This window comes from Trichechus manatus, unplaced genomic scaffold, assembly GCF_000243295.1.
Source record: "Trichechus manatus latirostris isolate Lorelei unplaced genomic scaffold, TriManLat1.0 scaffold00010, whole genome shotgun sequence".
Classification (NCBI taxonomy): domain Eukaryota; kingdom Metazoa; phylum Chordata; class Mammalia; order Sirenia; family Trichechidae; genus Trichechus; species Trichechus manatus.
This window is the reverse complement of record NW_004443946.1, coordinates 24,237,084-24,253,844: the sequence shown is the minus strand read 5'-3', so window position 1 is coordinate 24,253,844 and position 16,761 is coordinate 24,237,084. Positions and strand designations below refer to the sequence as shown.

Here is a 16,761-nt window from a genome sequence, read left to right as displayed (position 1 = left end):
ATTTTATTATAAACAATTAGGTATTCTAAAGATTAAAAGTAATATTTACTGTTTTCATTCATGTTCTCCCAGTAAGTGATTCTATGAAGCACCAACCCTCAACAGAAAACAAATTCAAAAGGCCTCTTTTTAGAGTTTCAACTTATCCATTACTGTAATAAAGTTATTACATGGTTACAAAAATACTATCTGATTAAAGTAGAGAAACAGAACATTTTAGAAACGTATACAAACTCAAAAGTCATTCATAATCCCACAACCCAGAAATAAACCCTATTAAAATTGTGGTATACTTTTAAAAACTGAGATCATACTATATAAAATCTTTTGTATCTTTCTCCAATTTAATATTATACTGTACACATTTCTCTATGACATTAGTCTTCAAAAATAAGATGTTTAATCACTGTATCACTGTTCTCTATATGTATATGTCACAACTTAACCATTTTCAGCACTGTTTGACATGTAAGATACACCCAATTTTTATGCTACAAATATTAAAGTGATAGACATCCTTGGACATAAATCTTTCTGAATGTTTAAAAATTATTTCCATAGAATAGAATCCTACAAGTGGTGTATCAGGACATAAACATTTTGCTGGTTCTTGGCATATACTACAAAATGCTTTTTAAAGTTTGTACAGTAGAAACCCACTTAACTAAGGTAACAGAATGATAGTTGGCTCAGACGTTGAAAAGGCTAGCTTAAGCAGAGAACCATAAACATTGACACATATGCATCTTAGACATTTTACTTGGAATTAACATAAAGCAGATTCGTTTACCAGTTTTCTGGTGCAGGTCAAGACCTTTTCTCAGAACAGTCTCCAGACTGACTGTTAAGCTAGTAATTCTTACACAAACCACACCCAAAAAAGCATCACACACAACTTTCAATTTCCCTTTTTTATCAGAGTGGAGTACAAACTTAATTAAAGACTCTCGAGAAGCAATCTGAGAATCCTTACAGAAATTATTTCCCCCAATCTTTTATAGCTGTTATGACCATATCTAACTTAACAGCAATTTTTTTGGAGGCCTACCTTTGGAGGCTGTCTTAGTTATCTAGTGCTGCTATAACAGATACCACAAGTGGACGGCTTTAACAAACAACAATTTATTTTCTCACAGTTTAGGAGGCTAGAAGTCCTAATTCAGAGCGCTGGCTCTTGGGGAAGGCTTTCTCTCTCTGTCAGCTCTGGAGGAAGGTCCTTGTCTCTTTAGCTTCTGCTTCTTGGTTCCTTGGAGATCTCCACTGTGACTTGACATGTGTCTTCCCGCATCTCTGCTTCTTTCACTTGCTTGTTTAATCTCTTTTATATCACAAAAGTGACTGATTTAAGACACACCCTATACTAATCCTGTCGCATTAACATAGCAAAGACAACTCATTCCCAAATGGGATAATAACCACAGCCATAGAGGTTAGAATTTACAACACATATTTTTGTGGGACACAATTCAATCCATTTACTTACTTTTGTAGAAAAAGAATACTCGTATTTAATCAGAGTGCATAAAATTCAAACTATGTAATTACAACAAGAACTACTGACAAGAACAGGCTTTGTTACAAACAAAACCAACTCGTGATCAATATTGAACCCAACCAACCAACTCAGAGAACATGAAAGTACATACAGAGAGTGGCTGCCTGACCGCAACTGTCCAGGGTCATGGGCATCAGTGTGCTTGACAGGAGGAGAAAGTGAGTAAAGTGGAGGTCAGTGAAGAGGGCTCTCATCTCTCAGCACCTTTCAAGTATTGAGTATTATTGTTTTAAAAGACATTTATTAATCTTTAATAATAGTAACAAAAACCAAACCAAACCCATTGCCATTGAGTCAATTCCAACTCACCGCAACCCTATACGATAGAGTAGAGCTGTCTCATAAGGTTTCCAAGGCTGTAAATTGTTACAGAAGCCGACTGCCACATCTTTCACTCAGGGAGTGGCTGGTAGGTTCGAAGCGCCGACCTTTCGGTTAGCAGCCGAACGTTTAACCACTGCGCCACCAGGGTTCCTTAATAATAGTAAGTGCAGTATAAGCTTAAACTAACATAGGCAGTCTATGAACTTAAAGGAAGAGCAGGCCCCATATACTTGCTGAAAAGGAGCCAAGGACAACCAACCAAGATCTCTATCCTCTTTTCTTTCTCCAACCACATGGTGCAAACTGTTAATGCGCTTGGCTACTAACTGAAAGGTTGGTGGCTCGGAGTCTACCCAGAGGCACACTGGAAGAAAAGTCTGGTGATCTACTTCCAAACAACCAGCTATTGAAAACCCTATGGATCACAGTTCCACTCTGATACACATGGGGTCACCATGAGTTGGAACTGACTCGACAGCAACTGGTTTTAGCCAACCTCTAAATGTTGGACCCAGGGCTTGGTCCTCAGCCCTCCTCTCTTTTCTGTCAATTGTCAGCTGGTCTCATCCAGTCCAATAGTTGCAAAGGTCAACTATATATCAAAGACTCTCAAATTTAAAACTCTAGACAACCTCTCTCTCAAGCATGTCACTACCATCACTATCCACACAGCCACTCAAGCCAAAAGGCTAAGCAGTCCTTGCTTTTTCTCATTCATAATTCCATACCCAATCCAAGAGTAATCCCTGTCAGCCACCCCTCCCTCTCCTTTTTTTTTTTTCTTTCTGTTTAATCCCTGTCTCCTCTCCTTAAACTGTAAGCATCTAGAGGGCAGGGACCTTATCTTGTTCACGGCAGTATCTCCAACTCCCCAAACTATAAGGGCATACAGTAGGCTCCTAATAAAATCTGTTAAGTAAAAAGAGCTCCTAAAAAAGTTCAGATTCCTCTGCGAAGCTTTCCACGTATAATTAGAACACTCACAGAAAATTGTCTAACTCCCTTTAAAATAGGCAATATTCACAGCTTGGGAATAACAACAGACCGCTACCTCAACACCCTCATTTACAGATGTGGACCCTAAGACCAGGAAGTTTATATAATTTACCCAGCATTACACAGCTGACTAGTAGCAGAGTCAGGGCAAGAATGCAGAGCTAAAGTAAACCTCTAATAACATACAAGCAACTCCGCCCTGCACCTTTTGTTATATACAACATACCTCCTGTTAAGTGTTTGGAGAAATGACCCCCATTACTATCATAGATGTGTATTTTTTCACTTTGGGTACGTAAGAAAATATGTGGCAAAGGACTTCCTGCCATGTCCCCAATCATACAGCTGCTTGAAAAGCCTGGGACCAGTTGGGAGGCTACTGAAGTGCCACAGACAGCAGGCAGACAAAGTATACGTCAAACCGCTCAGATTCAAAATCCCAAAGTCATTGGAGGAAACTTGCTAAATTTGCTTCCTTCTTTTACAAACTCTTCCCTATCAGAATCTACTGTAAATTTCCAGTATGGACAGAGAGCAGATGGGTGTCTATAACTTAGTAATTATCATTCAGTTTCATGCTTACTATTCAGAGGTTCTTTGTAAAATACAGTAACATAAAGGCCCCACCCAGAAAGCTCCCCAAGGTAACCTCCCACAGGTGTGAAGAAATGTCACCTCACAGATTTTATCATTTCCCTACCCCAATCAGAATAGCGACAGCTATCTTATCTCTTCATTAAGCTTCCCTGGACAGCTATCTTATCTCTTCATTAAGCTTCCCTGACACACCGTAAAGGGCCTCCCACCCCGCCCCCAACCTGGGCGGCAGCCACCTGCTCAGGACCAGACCTGGCTGAAGCAGTCAGCACAAGCCAGGTATCCCCTCAGCTCTCGCCCCCCTGCTCACTGAGCTCATCCTCCTCCTGGCTTGGCAGGCTTAGGAACTTCTCCAATGCTCAATCAGAAGTTCTGTCCAGCATTTTTTATTAGAAACAACTAAGAAGCACTTTAAAATTAACAAACGTTTTTCTACAATATCACTTCATCTACTCCTCACAAACACCACCCCATGAAGTACACCATTTTCCACAGTAGAGTGTGGATGGCCAAACAGGTAACAAAGGGGACCAATGTCTAACTGTGGTAAAGTCACACCTGAACCCAGGTCCTTCGAAACAGAAACTCTTACTCTGTCGCCTACACCAGACTACACGACCTCTGTGGGGGAGCTGGATCAGCATCCATCTTACATGCCTTTGGCAAACATGGCAAAGCATCAGTAGGTTCACTCAGTCATTCATTATAGTTCCATACTCCCTTGATTTATCTTTTTTTTGCAGGCAGGGTGGGTTAAAAAATATACAGTTTTTTATATCTGGAGCCCTCAGCTAATATGTGTGTATTAGGGGACAGGGAGTGACAAGATAAGCACAAACCAGGTAAAAAGTAATGCAAGAACGACATGGCAATGTTGGCCCCTCACATTTGTATTGCACTGCATAGTCTGCAAGAGCTTTCATGTAGATTTAATACCCTGGGAATAACAACTAAGCACTAAGTTCAACGCTAGGGAAGCCAGGGCTCAGTGTGGGTGGCTGAGGAAGGCATCTTTTTTTTTTTTTAATTGTACTTCAGGTGAAGGCTTACAGAAAAATAGTTTCTCATGAAACAGAAGTACACGTTGTTTTATGACATTGGTTAACAACCCCACAACATATCAACCCTCTAACTTCTCAACCTTTTTTTTTTTGGTGAAAATACACATAGTCAAAGATACACCATTTCAAAAATTTCTACATGCACACTTCAGTGACATTGACTACACTGTTCCAATTGTGCTGTTATTCTCACTTAAGATGAAGGCTTACAGAACAAAACAGTTTCTCATTTAACAGTTACTACAAATGTTGCCCTATAACAATGGTTAACAATCTCACATCAACAACATCCTTACTCAACCTTGGGTTCCCTATCACCAGCTTCCTTGTCCCCTTCTGCTTTCTGGCCCTTGTCACTGGACTCGTGTACCTCGTTAGTCTCATTTGGTTTTACAGGGCTGTCCACTCCCAGGCTGAAACAGTGAACCTCGGAAGTAACTTCACCACTGAGCTAAAAGGGTGTCTGGGGGCCATATTCTTGGGGTTTCTCCCGTCTCCTTTAGGCCAGTAAATCTGGTCTTTTTTCTGTGGGTTAGAATTATGCTCTACATCCTTCTCCAGCTCTGTCCAGAACCCTCTGTTATGATCCTGGTCAGAGCAGTCAGTGGTGGTAGCCAGGCACCATCTATCTGTACTGGACTCAGTCCGGTGGAGGCCTTGGTAGCTGTGGACAATTAGTCAGAGGAAGGCATCTTGAAGGTGAGCCTCGGTGGACGCTGAAGGATGGTGGTGTGAGGGCTCAGACAGGTCAAGAGAGGGACATGGGCATTCCAGAATCAACAAATGCTACAATGTCTTGGAAATGAGAACAGACCTGGAAAGTCAGGGAACTCTGGGCTGGAGCACTTAGTTTCTACTGAGGAGTAACAAGAGCTACAGATGAAAACAGGGGAGATCCACAGTGTGCTGAGGTTAAATAAAAACTGGGGGCTTGGAACTGTCCTCATCTAAAATGAATGGCTAGCCCTGCAAAAGGACAATGAACTTAATGAGTTTTCTTTGATATTCGGTTCTCATGGACACAAAGATGAGACTCTTTCATTGATTTTATTACTTCCGGTTCCCCAAGATCAAATTCACCTCTTACACTTCTTTATCCCCTCTGCTTCTACTGCAAGATTCTCATCTTTTCACTTAAAACCCACTGCCATCGAGTCGATTTTGACTCATAGCAACCCTACAGGACAGAGTAGAACTGCCCCATTGGGTTTCCCAGGCTGTAAATCTTTACAGAAGCTGACTGCCCATCTTTCTCCCTCGGAGTGGCTGGTGGGTTCCAGCTGCCTACCTTTCGGGTAGCAGCCGAGCGGTTTAGCCACTGCATCAACATGGCTCCTTTCTTTTCACTTTCATTTGTATCATCTCCGTTTGGATACCTACTTAAATATGGCTCAGCTTTCAAAGGAGGGATCATGCCTTTCATTTCTTTTGTATGCCCCGGAGAACCTAAAACAATAGTTACCACAAAAGCCACACTACAAATACCTACTGGCAGACCAGGAAACCGTATTTTAGAAGAACCAGAACTGATTATAAGAGAAGGCCCCGTAACACGCACACCTATCTGTTTCACCCTTTATAATCTTGTTTATTCATCCTTACTATGTGCCAGGCACTATTCTAAGCACTTTATTTACACTAATTTCTATGAACCTCATAACAAACCCCATAAGGTACATACTATTATCACTATTATTACCATTTTATAAAGGTGTAAATTAAAGCACAGAGAGGTTGCATAACTTACCCCAGGTCACAAGGCTGGTGAGTGATAGAAGCAAAATTTGAACCCAGGGAGTCTGGTTCCAGAGTTAAGTGCTAAACCTCTAACCATGACATTGTTTTTCAAATTAACACATCATACTTGAAAACATAAGGGCAAAATTTTGTTTCATTGGTTTTTAAGCTATGGTAGCAATCACGTACTTTTTTGAAAATGTGACACAATGCAAACTGCAATTACTTTCTTTTTAAAATTTTACTGGGGTAAAATATACATAACAAAAAGTTTGCCATTTTAACCATTTTTAAGTGTACAATTCAGAGTTATTAATCACATTCACCGCAATGTGCTACCATCACCACTATCCACGTCCAAAAGTTTTTTAATCACCCTAAATACACAATTACTTTTTAAAATAACACAGAGATTTTAGTATAGTTCTAAATAATGCATTTAGATTTGGGCTTTGTGTACTGTTACATTACAAAGTGCATCTGCTCTTGGCACTAAACACGACCAAATTAGCTATTTTATGAAGACACAATAAGAACGTCAGTGCCATCATCTGATCACATAAATTGTGAATGATTAATGCTTTCTCATAGAGAAATTTCTTTTTAAACATATTAACGTATAAATAGCCAAGTAAATATTACTTGATTCAAATAATCTGATATCTATAAAAACAAGACAGTTCTTTACCTGTAAATTATAGTCAACACTAACTTGGACAATGCAACATCCAATGGTACATCTGTAAAAACCCACACATGTACAGTGTTGGCTCAAAGAATCCCCCACTGATAACCAACAGTAATTAATGCCGATATAAATCTGGTCCCTGAAATGGCAATGAGAGGAACTGCTAGTTTCACATTGCAATTAAAGGGTGTTGTTGCAAGCAGTTAGGAAAATTTTTTCTGTAGAAATGTTCTCAAACTCTGTCTATGTGTTAGGAGACAGAGCTATTTTGCCCTAAAATCATTACACACTACACATATTAACTGATTTATAGACCAAAATCACACACTGCATGACTTATTTCAAATTAAATAGCGAAGATAACTAATATAAAAGAGAAAATTGTTTCCAAAATATAGTGAAAGAACAGATAACTAGACGATTAAATTTGGTTCTTGTGCACAAGACATAACAGTTCATAAAAGCTAACCAGTCGACATACTTGAAACTATAAACATCCATTTTAATCCATCTTGATCAGAAATAGTGGCAAACACTGAGCATTTAATTTAGTTTATAATGCACATAAAATCTCAACTTTAGGCACAGTTTTTAGGTTAAAAAATAAATGTAACATAACCCTACTAAGAGGATACAATTAGAACACAGTGAATTTTATTACTGTTGCTTGGTTCTAGTAATGCTGTTGTTTATCTATACAAATGAAGAGCAGCCTGGGAACTGTCCTAGAATTATCAACTACAGCAAATGTTTCCTTAGTGAGAATTCCACTTCAAAAGGGTACCATGAACCTGGTGAGCTTTCTCTGTATTTACACAGACACACGCACAATTTGCAGCATGGACAATGATGGCTTTGCGATGGAATTTGAGTATCCTCAAGTGATCTCTCAGTAGTCCTCACTGGGTTTGTTCATTTGCTCAGCCAAAGAAGGGTAGGCCTTTTCCGCAACAAATGGCAAGTTGAAAATGAGTTTAATAATAACATCTAATGATGGCAGCCCAACAGCAAAGTGAAGCTCCCTCTGGGAGTAACATTAGCTTCTTTCTGTCCTGCTCCTCTCTGAATATCCCTATAGTACAGTGTCTTGGATATACTCGCATTCAGCATATGCCAAACCCCTCCACTCTCCCTTAACGTGCTCAACGCATATCTCCGAACTGACTGGCTTACCAGCAGATTGCAGTATTATCTATTTCAACTTAGCCACTTGTAAGAACTTATGAGAAGCCACATTCAGAAGATTTACTAGAGAACTGTAGTTTCCCACACAAATCACCCCGAGTGTGTTACTGTGAAAATATTTCTTAACTTCTGCTTTAAAATGGGATTTTTGTGATAAACACAATGCTTGCAGCAGGTAACACCCAAAACATATGCCATCAACTAGTGTTAAGAATTCTCTTTAGCCTCAGATGCTGGTACTGGTGATGTTACTGCAATGTCAGGGGGGCAGATCTGAAATGCTAGGAATAAGGAATAACGATGGTAGAACTAAAAATTGATATCTATGTTGAGCCCCATAATTTACCTAGCAAAAACAATTAATTAGGGCAGGTTAACACAACTGAATCAATTTCATTCTTTCACTGCAACTTCTTATTGCAATATAATTAAGCCTCTTGACTCAACAGGCAAATCTTAGCAGGTCAGTTTCCTAGAACATCTGTACAGAAACACAACATCTCTGTCTGATAAAGTATACGCACACTAAGGTTGCAGTCTTGTTCTGCAGCTAATACCACTGGTCTTCTTATGGGGATGAACCCAGTTACCAAAAATGCATTCATTTGTTAATGACAATATTTTTGTTACAATCATGGAGGTATGTCTCAAAAATGTTTTGACCAAAATGCTATAGACAGGTATGACCTAACATACATCTTCATCGTGATCCTCCCTCAACAGGTTCTAAAATTCCAAATCAAAGGCACTATTACACATAATATTTAGAACGGAACAATCGCAAATTCTCAGACTGCCAAGATCCTTGTTTATAAAATGGAGGTAATCTCTCTCTTAAAGGACTGTCAATAATACAGCATGTGAAAAAAATTAATTCAAGAAGGATCACAGACCTAAACATAAAAGCTAAAGCCATGAAGCTTCCAGAAGAAAACATAGGAGAGTACGTGCAGGATTGGGGGGGAGATAACAGTTACTTAAGACATAGAAAGTAATACCTATAAAAGAAAAAAATTGAAAAATTAGATTTCATTATCTGAAAAACTTCTGCTCATCAAATGACACTGCTAAAAAGAAAATAGGCAGGCCACAAACTGAAAGAAAATAGTTGCAAAACCTAAGTTTAAAAAAAGGAGGTCTGGTATCCAGGATATACGCAGAACTTCTAAACTCAGTGATAAAATGTTCACTGCAGCTTGATTACAATAGCCCACTTGGAAGAGGATAGGTCAGTAATGGAAGAAGAAATGTTGGCAATTTCTCGCCTGTGAAGAATTGAGATTTGGTAGCTGGAGGAGAATATATTGTCTAGAAGACTGCTTGAGGGGAAAGGCAGAAGATAAAAATTAGATGCTAGAACAGTGTGAACTGTTTTAAAAAATGTACACAATGCCAGTTAGTCTCCATTTAAAAGAAATTTGGATTTAAGGTGGCACTTTTGATGTCCTATTAAGTTGGCTTCAAAAAGCTTCTGGCTAAATTTAATGTTGGAAGCAATAATTCTCATTTAGGCTTATTCAATTCTCCAGATCAAGAAACATAAGGTTTTGAATGGAAAATACATTTTACTTATAAAACTGGCTTTGTATGATAACACATTTTAGACATTCTCTGTTTTGTCTAAAATTAAACTTTAACTCTTCAACAATAATAGCCTAACTCAATAAGGATCCTAACAAAGAAATATAAAATGGCATGGAGTTGCCAGTAACTATTAAAGTTTTTCAGTCATAATTCCTAAGCTGTGATTTTACATAATTACACATTTGGTTCTGTCTAGACATGTTATTCAGTTGGATTCATAAAGCATACCACCCACCCACAAGTGCTGGCAGACCAATATATAATAAACAGTCATCCACTGCAGTATTAAAGAGTGTGAAATTGATAGGGTTATGCTTTTAATATATAGATGTTAACTATCTTTAACAGTAAGAATTTTTTTTTACATTTATTCCAAGTTTTTCAAATGCAAATATAAACATATGATGAATGACAATCAGTTAACATGCAGCTGCACTTTCTCATTTAAGATTCTTTGCTTGTTGACCGTAAGTGTAAATGGGTTGCTTTGTTGCTATCCATGCACTGTGCTCTTGCAGTTATACCACACACCACCACCAACCTGAGATACTGTCTTTCACAAATTAGTAAAAGAAACATCAAACTCCAGGGTTCTGCCCAGAGAGAATCTGTTTAGACTGAAATGCCAGTTTGAAAAAAATACCACATGTGAAAACAAAATAATCTACTCCCCTTCCCACAGCTGTTTAAAAAAAATTCTAAGTGCCGTTAACACAACAGTAAATGAAAAGTTTTCACCTGAGTAGCTGTTAAACCATAGAGAAAGGATAAACGACACACAAAAGCATGTTATTTTAAGCAAAAACAAGAATGCATCCTACTATCATAATATGGATGCAGAGAGGCATAAATACATGGCAAAACAAGAAAGAACGATTTAGCATAATGGCTGAGGCATCAAACAGGTGTGGGTTCAATCATAATGCAGTCACTTAAGAGCTGTGTGACCTTGTAGAAACCATTTAGCCTTAGCTGTTGTTATCAGGTGCCGTCTAGGAGATTCCAGCTCATGAAGACCCCATGTATGCAGAGGAGAACTGCTGTATAAGGTATTCAAGGCTGTGATCTTTCGGAAGCAGATCACCAGGCCTATCTTCTGAGGTACCTCAGGGTGGGTCTGAACCACCAACTTTTTAGCTAGTAGTCAAGTGCTTAACCATTTGTACCACTCAGGGACTCCCTAGCCTTAGTAGTAACATGAGGATATCTATCAACATTTCACAGGATTACTATGAAGATTAAATGAAATAATGGATGCAAAAGTCTTTGCAATCTGCCAGACAAAAATTAAATACCCAATAATGGTGATTACTACTGCTATTATTATTATAGTTAATTTAAACTTCTCTCCATAAGGATTTTGAATTACCAGAAGGCCATATTCTAAGAGAAACAAATTTAATCACAAAAGCACACCAATTAAAGATTTCTGGTTTAGGATTTTTGTCTCATGATCACAACAGCATTGTTAAAAAAAAAAAAAAAAAGCAGACTTTTCATTTTAAACAAGCAGTTTAGGCGGCGGGAGTAAGGCATTCTTCTTCCTTTCCCCTGTTATAAACAATTTAAGAAAAGGGATGAGAAAAAAAAAATCATTTGGAATCAACCATTATAGGCAATCACTCACTCAGTTGATCAAACCATCGCATACATGCCATCATCACCAAAGATACTATTAAACAATTTTCAAGTAAAATTACAAAGCTGCAAACTTAACCTTCTCTTACCTGTAAACCAACAGGTTGCAATTACACTAGAGTGATTTTTCTGGGACGAGCTGCAACTATCCAAACAGGTACCTGTGCAAGATAAAAATATCCCATTCAATCCTTTGTTTGCACATTCACCCGCAAATGATCTATCCAGTTCTTACTCTGTGCCACGTCCTATCAAATAATAAAATGGTCACCAGGGCAATCCTGCAGGGAGAAGAGCACCCATGAAGGTGTGAAGATGTGAGATGTGACATGGACTGGCCTGTCTTATACAGCACATGCTTCTGAACCTCCAGAGTAAAAGAGCAGGTAAGGGGAGTAACTGGGGGTGACACCAGGTAGATGAGGCCCAAGCTAAAAGGGCTCATATGATGTGTGCTTTGCCTGATCTTCATCTTGAAAGCTACGGTTTTACAACACACACAATCTTGTTTTTGGTGCAATGTTTTATATAACAAAAACATGAGTTTTTTTTTTTTTTGGTAACAATATAACTTGCTTTGATAAAGACAGATAAAAGAAATTTTTACTGAATGAGAGATTCCTCATCCTCTTAGCAATTTTTTTGTGTGGCATCAGTACTTCAAATATACTGAATACTAAGGGCTAGCCACTTTGTATTGCATAATTTAATCATGCAATATGCTACTTAATCATCATAGCAACTCTGTGATTATCTCCATTTTTAGCCCAAGATTGAGGCTAAAAGAGGTTAAAGTTACTTGTCGATGATCACACAATAAATTATCAAACATTTAAAAAAATTCATTTGTTACAATATAGTGCTCAAAAAATATTTACTCAAAGATAGAAAAGGTAGGAGGGAAGAAGCTGCCACTTCTGTTCTGCCACCAACTCAAAACGTGCTGCTTTTGAGCAAGACAGTTAACTACCCAAAGTCTCAGATTCCTCCTACCTCCAAAAATCACTTCAGATTATAGCTACGATCACATCCAGCAGTGAGTCGATACTTTGTATATACCTATATCTGACTTGGTGTGGATATTCTGTATTTTTTTAAAAATACATTAGGAATCCTCATATTAAATCACGGGCCATCCATATTTGGGAAACAGTACATGGAATATATAAACATCCTTAAAGACAGTCAGAGATGTAACAGAGATATAAAAGATCCAGAAAGAGGGAAACTCATGAAGAGTATGGGATCACTTCCTCATGGTAATAAATGCAGGTAAGAATCTCCCTTACTGAAAGGTAAAAACACAAAAGAAATTCATTTAAATTTTTTTTTGAAATCAGAAAGGGTAAATATTAATACTAAGTTCTACAACAAAGAATCCAGGAAGCTGAACTTCCTGAAGTTACAGCAAATCAAATAAATAAAAAGGAAAGAGCATAAAACCTCACAAAGTAAGATCTCTTAAGGCAATCAGAAAACATCAATATTATGGCCTTTTACATTTTACTGTAGGGTTTTGGTTTATTCTTTTTTTCTCCCAAGCCCATTAAATAACTATCTCAGTTAAACAAGTATTGCCTAGTAAAAGTATGCTTTAATGAAAGAGGAAATAGATAGATACGCCACACCTTGAGGGGCTCCTGCAGGGCTAGCCAAATGCCCAACACAGCAGGCAGTAACCAAGAAGAGGAGGCAAGGCAGGAGGTGGGAGTGCTTCAGATTCAGGGTTTAGGGACTGTCTTTCCTCACTGTGGAGTGGAGTGGCATAAAAGAAGAGGAAAGGACACTGGAAGCCACAAAAGGAGCCCGCATTTTATTTTCAGGGCCTAGGGAAGCCCCTGGAAAGTTTAAACTAAAAACATGATCTGACTTAGGTTTTTGATTATCACTCCAGTTGCTTTATTCTTAGGTAGAGTATAGGGCAGCAAGAGATACAGTATGAGGTACTGAAGTAGTCTAGGTGAAAAATGCAGCAGCCTGGGCTAGGACGGAGGCAGTGGACATGGAGAAAAGGGGCAATTACAATAAGACAATTAAGAACATGTTTTGGAGGCAAAATCTATAGGACCTGCCGACAGACTGGATGAGGAGTGGGAAGAGAGAATCAAAGACTACGCCTAGGTTTTTAGCTTGATCCAACTGGGTATATAGTGGTGCCATACACTGAGATAAGATATGAGAAGGACAGACAAGGACAGGGAGACAGATACGGTGCATGTACGCAGGTGTGCATGAATACCTGCGACATGGTGCACGTACTCAAATGTACATGAATACCTGCGCTGTATGGGGAAAGAATGAAATGAAAAGATCCTTTCAAACATGTTAATTTTGAGATTCTAGGGGATCTCAAGGGAATCTGAGAAGAGATACCAAGTAGAAATGAGTCTAGAGCTCAAGAGATCTGACATATAAAGCTGAGGACATGGATGAGATGACCTAAGGAGATGTGCAGACAAAGAAGAGACACAAAATTCAAAGCCAGGTAGAAGGAAAGCCGGCAAGAGACACAGACTGACACTGGAAACCCAGGAGAGCTGGTGCAGTGGAAGGTAAGAGACTATAGTGACCACAGCTGCTTCTCAAGTGCCCAGGGACTTCCGGGTGAGTGAGCTTGTCCTTAAATTCTATCTACAGAAGTCATTTATTTGATTAGTACAGAGTTCTTGAGAGTTATAAAAAGATAAACTCAAGAGTGCCTTTGCCCCCAGCCATACACCAATTTCAAGTGTCCACATTCTATCCATCTTTCAAGGACAGTTCCAAGGCCACCAACTCCAGAAGGCATTTCTTGATAAGCTTTAGATGACTTCAAGTCTCTTTTGTTGATGTGAATTCCCATGGCAGTTTGCCTGCACCTACCTCCTGCACTTTCCCTTTCTATCTTGTACTGAGGTTATCTTCCCATAGATCTTAGATCTCTGTAACTCTGAGGTGCCTTGACGGGCAGGCTCTGTGTCTGATTCATGTACGACCATGCACCGTAGGAGCTGCAAGGCTCAACATACACATTAATGAATGCATGCTTTTTTTTTTTTCTTAAGGCTGAAGGTGGGCCATCGGTTTCTCTAACTTCATCACTACTGCTGTTGGTATTATACTTACTGATACATGCATCTTTAAGCAGCATGCATGCTTGAAACCTTTGCAAAATAAGAGAAAGACTTCGGGCAAAATGGAGCTCTAGGCAGAAGCACCACGTCGTCCCTCCATAGCAAAGATCCGAAAAACTAAGCCAAAAAGAGAAAACAACAATCCTGAAACCCTAAAACATCAAATGCAGAAATAAAGAACTCAGCCAAGCACCAAATGGAGAGAGAAAACTGACAGAGAATGGAGAGCGAGGAGAGATTCATGCAGAGGTCCCCTACCAGCTAACGCAGCGTGGATCCGCCATCTCGGACTCCTATCAGAGACCAGCAAACGGTGTACGAGAAAGCAGCCTCAAGGAGCTTCCAGTGGGAGACAAAACAACCGGTAATTGGCGATATACGATTTCCCACCCCCAACCCTTCTTCACCCCGAATCGGCCTCCTCTGCTTCCCGCGGCCACAATCTCTTGTACAGGAAACACCGGCAGCCTGGATTACACACACCTGAACGGGCCGGCTCTCTGAGTGCCTTTTGTTGGCTGCTGGTGTTGCTTCTATCTGCTTCTTTTGATTTCTTCCTTACCTCTCACCACCTCCCCCTCCTTTCGCTCAAATACCTGGCTCGTGTGCCATCTTTGCTTCTTCCTGAGGGGCTGCAGAGCTACGGTAATTTGTGATACATACTTTCCCACTACCTACCCTTCTTCACCCACACTCAGACCCCTCTGCTTCCCACAGACACACCTCACCAAGGAACACGGGCTGCTTGGAATCCACCAGCCTGCACTAGCTGGGTCTCTGAGTGCCATCTGTTGGCTGCTGGTGTTGCATTTTTTTCTGCTTCTTTTGATTTCCTCCTTACCTCTCACCACCTCCCGCTCCTGTCGCTCAAACACCTGACTCCGCGCGCTATCTTTGCTTCGTCCTGAGGGGCTGTGGAGCTCCGTTCAAGTGTGGAGCTCTTTCCCGGTCTGCGCCGCCACGCTGGTGGGATCCCGGGGCTTTTGTTCGTTTGTTTGTTTTGAAATGTTTGCTTGTTTTCTTTTCCTTTTCTTGAGTTGGGAGCCCTTTCTGGCCAGGCTGAGCTGCGTGGCAGGGAGACTCCCCTTCGGCTTCCACAGTCGTGCAGAGGGATCCCTGAGAGCATTTCTTTTTACGTTGTTTTTTTTTTTTTTCCCCGTTTCTTTGGCGGCTCTTCTTTTTTTTTTTTAATTTCTTTTCCCTCTATTTCCCTTTTTGTCTTTCTTCACTATTCAGTTTCTCATCTCTCTATATCTTCCTTCTCTTTCTGTTCCCTGAATACCTGGCATTGTATACCTCTAGGCCTTCTAGCCAGGCTGTACTGCAACCTGACAGCGACTTCCCCAGACCTCATAGCTGCACCAGTGGGATCCCTAGGAACTTTGTGGTTCTTTAACCTTTCCGATTTTTATTTATTCATTCTTTTCTTTTTGTCCTCTTCCCCTTTCTGTTTTTCTCCATTTCATACTCTCTCATCTCTCCACTCCAACGGCAAGCTCCCCTAGCATTCTTTTTTCTTTGTTTGTATGTTTTTGGCTCCTCTTCCTCTCTCCCATATCCATCTTAGCTCAACACGTAACAATCTCCCCGCTACATACTGCAAACATACACTGTGAGCTTAACATCACACCACCAAGCAGCACAGGCACAGCCTACTGGAACCTGCCCTGCACTGATTACCGACCCACCCTGGTGGCTCTAGTAAGGGCCACAAACAACCCGTCCCAGTAACTCCTTTTCAGCAAGACCTGCCCTGCCGTACCATATCTGAGTGACTGACCCTGCCAATTGGAGAAGGAGGCGAAAAGTATTTCATCCACAGATGAGCAAACAACAGAGAACACACAGTCCGCCTGCTCAGACACAGTCAAATTTTTACAAAAAAAGGGATGAAACAAATCTACAATCAGTAAACGAGAAAAATAACTACTGAATGCCCCGAAGACAGCAGACAATATCAAAACATTTACAAAAACAGGACAGGATGGTTCCAGTAGGCGTCCAAAATAAAACACCAGAGGACTCTCCTCTGAAACAAAATACACTAGAACTACCTGATAGGGAATTCAAATCTCTAATACTCAGAATTCTCCGGGAACTGAGGCAAAAAGCTGACAAACATGAGGAAAAAATACACAAATCCATGGAAAATACAGACAAAAAATTGGAAGAATTCAGGAAAATAATGCAGGAACAAAATGCCAAAATAAATGCACAACTAGAAATTATACAAAGACAACAATTAGAAATCCAAAACATAAACAACAAGATTTCAGAAATGGA

The 16,761-nt window shown here is 39.8% G+C and overlaps 1 protein-coding gene across 1 annotated transcript in view; it reads right to left on the bottom strand.

Annotated features, from left to right (window-relative positions):
• Nucleotides 1-16,761, bottom strand: part of SIPA1L1 (signal induced proliferation associated 1 like 1) — a 409,883-nt gene that overhangs the window by 265,665 nt on the left and 127,457 nt on the right. The window contains exon 5 of the mRNA XM_004371003.2: nt 11,455-11,526. The gene's annotated coding sequence lies outside the window, so the exon portion shown is untranslated. The remainder of the gene's footprint in view (nt 1-11,454; nt 11,527-16,761) is intronic.